Source organism: Cyprinodon variegatus, unplaced genomic scaffold (assembly GCF_000732505.1).
Source record: "Cyprinodon variegatus isolate N-32 unplaced genomic scaffold, C_variegatus-1.0 Scaffold385, whole genome shotgun sequence".
NCBI lineage: Eukaryota > Metazoa > Chordata > Actinopteri > Cyprinodontiformes > Cyprinodontidae > Cyprinodon > Cyprinodon variegatus.
The window spans coordinates 93,816-97,071 of record NW_015150838.1 but is presented as its reverse complement, the minus strand read 5'-3'; positions in this window follow the sequence as shown (position 1 = coordinate 97,071).

The following is a 3,256-nucleotide window of genomic DNA, read 5'->3' as shown; positions in this document are numbered from 1 at the left end:
ATTACCCCGTTGTAGGAAGGCTCCCTGTATGAATCCTGGCCTAAGGGTCCTCCTGCATGAAGGTTGCATGTTCTCTCTATAATAACCTGGTAACACTTCCAAAAAAATGTCTAAAAGCACCCAAATTAAATCCAGTGCTGTCATTGAACCATCTGCAGCACATGCCTGGTAACTTAATTTAACTCTCACTAGTTTGTATTTATTGAAGTTGGAACAAATTTAAATGATTGTTGTCCATTGCCTTGATTACTTTCTTTTCATTAGATATTGGCTTATATGTCTAACAGTTCTATAGATACAGGCTTTACATACTACAAGTTCAAATCTAATAAAAACAAAGTTTTTTGAGATATTTTCTCTATAATTTTATTAGATATTACTTGTAATTAACAATGATGTGATTGGGTCTGCAGAGATTAGAGGTGGGCAGAATTTGAAAGATGAGGCAACTGAAGTAAGAGAAGGTGGTAGCCATATTGCCTCAGTAGTGTGAGATAACTATCATTTGAAAATAAATGTTGACTTTCTAATGTCAAAATGATGCACTTTATCATTTCAAGACCCAATAACTGGCCCAGACGGTTAAAGAGTTTCCTCCATAAATTCTCCTTTTCTGTTAATGTGTGGATGCATGGTTGTTTAAATAGTGCAACATTTTAAAATATCAATATGATCTGCTTTTTTCTTTCAAAGTAACATTTTTTTCTAAATCTCCAACACATTTAGGAGAGAAATTAAGATTGGGTGTAGAAAACATAAACATAACTAAAAATAAATTTAGTCTTTTATTTTTAAACAAAAAATTACTTGGGAAATTCTTACTTTGGAGATTATTCAGAAACCAATAGTCGATGGATCAATCTGTATTTTTTCAAACACAGCTTCCAAGGTCCATTTCATGATGTCTATCATTAATCTACACTGCTGCTTAATTCTGATAATCCACTGATTGGTATCTTTTTATAAATGATGGTTGAAAAATGTTGCTTTTTGAGAAAAAAGGGTGTTTTCTGTGAACTTTTATTTGGCCTAGTGTTTAGGGAGTAGAGCTTGTTCAAGCCCCACTGCCACGCTGAGTCCCTGAGCGAGACCCTTAACCCCACACTGCTCCCTGGGCGCCGCACAATGGCAGCCCACTGCTCCCCAAGGGGATGGGTTAAACACAGAGAGTTCATTCCATTGCTCTATACTTGTGACAGTTTAATGACAATACAGTTGAATATTCTTTTCAGCTGCGACCATTTTTCAGGTTAAGACAACCTCAGAATAAACTTCAAATTTAGTAACTTATGCAAAAAAACTTTTTTTAAAAACACATCTGTTTTAAACAATGGCTCTTCCCTTTATCAGCCTCTGAAATTCATTAGGAGGATTTCTGGTTAAGCTGCTCCTAACTCTAAATGATTTCAGCCACTTGAATCCAGGATCTCATTCTTTAGGTCCTGTTTGATATCTCAGCCTTTGCAAGTCAATTGGAGTTTTTCTGTGGATCTTGGCAACTTTTTTGAAGTTCTATTTGCTTATTGTACTGAATAATGAGAAACTCATGCAAAATATGTCATCCAGGACCATTAAAAGCCTGGGGAAATATTGATCAATACTGTCTGAAATATACTCAAGAGCTTTTTGCTCTTAAAACAGAATGCAGAGAATCCAGGGGTGATTAAAAACATTTCACCCGGCTCAAATCTCATGCTGAAATCCCTAACTATGGGTTTCACGTTACGTGTTCTTGTCAAAATGTGTTGTTTTGGAGATGGTGTGAAGGACTGCTTTGCACAGAGATCAGCTCTCATTCTGGATCAAAACAGAGCAGCAAAGCCTTTTTCTGCTAAGTTGACATGACAGCGTAAAAACAGAGAAAAGTCCTCAGGGCTTTAGAAGCTTGAGTCTTCTGGGCTTTAGCTGCAGATCCTAAAATCTCCACCCCTGCACTAGAGTGATGCAGAGAGATGTTTATATCTTAATTCTGAGCATGACTTCTGGACCTCATTGTTCAGAGACCTGATACTGCTGTCAAAACTGAGCCTCTGTTACAGTCCTACAGCACAGAGGGCCATCTAGAGAAACAAACAGCCAAATAAAAAGAGGCCTCCTTCCGTCATGCACGCTTCTGCTGCAGCTTAGTTATGGAAACAGTGATGCCACAAGGCTTCCACAACGGTCTGACCTCGCCGGTCACGATTCCCTGCATTTAGGAGAAGAAAGGAGGCGGAGAACGATGGCAGCAGCCTCTAAAATCAGCGTGAAAGCTGCTTATTTGCGAACTCCCCGCTGGGTTAAATCAACCCCTGCAAGAGTGTGTATGTTTTCACGCTGGTCCACTGAACTCTTTCATTTCATGCCATCACAGGACCTCTCTTTAGGAAGAACCAACTCCTCACAGCTGATAAGCACAGTAACTCATCCCAAACAAGACTTTGCATTTGTACTTAACAGAAAACAAATAATACTTAGCCTCTAAAAATGTGCACATTTTGGCAGTTTTTCCACTTCTCATATTGACTAATTCTTGCACATCAGCATATTTAGAATAAAGAGTTTAAACACAATGCTAATAGTGTAACAAAAGGTATCAATAAAAGACATGCTTTGATTTGTGCGTTCACAGCTGGTTTCAGTAAAACTGGACCTGTAAAATAAGAAAGTGGTCTGAAGCCACTGAGGGGAAGCTTGGATTTAAAGCAGTAAATACCATGAGAGAAATAAGCACATATATCACAGCCGCTTGTTGATTCAGGCATTCAGGTATTTTTTCTCCCTCCTGTGAGGTATCCATCGGCTTTAAAGGGGAACAGAAGCTGCAAAGACTCCTAATATAAAGCAGTTTAATGGTTTTTACATTTTACCATCTTTTTGTTGTTAATCACACTTTTTTATCAGACTTTTCTCTAAAGATTTTAAAGACTTTTAATCTGTTTTCTTGTTGAGCTTCACATAATTCAGTTCCCTCAAATTTATAACATTATTGTTTTGTTTTTGGGGTTTCGTGTTTTTCCTCTGGACTCTTGAATTTCTGGACTCTCAGCTTATCCCACATGTCATGAAGGTGAACATTGTTAGTTAACGTTTCTAGTCAAAATTTTGCTTACTTAATTATAATTTTTTTTTCTAACTATTTTAGCACTTTAATTATTTCCTTTTTATTTAAGTGTGTTTATTAGCTTCATTCCACTGCAATACAATCTTCTGTGTTTTTTTTATTGTTATATAAATAGACTTGCCCTGCCTTTCTTTACTACCACAAAAGGTTGAC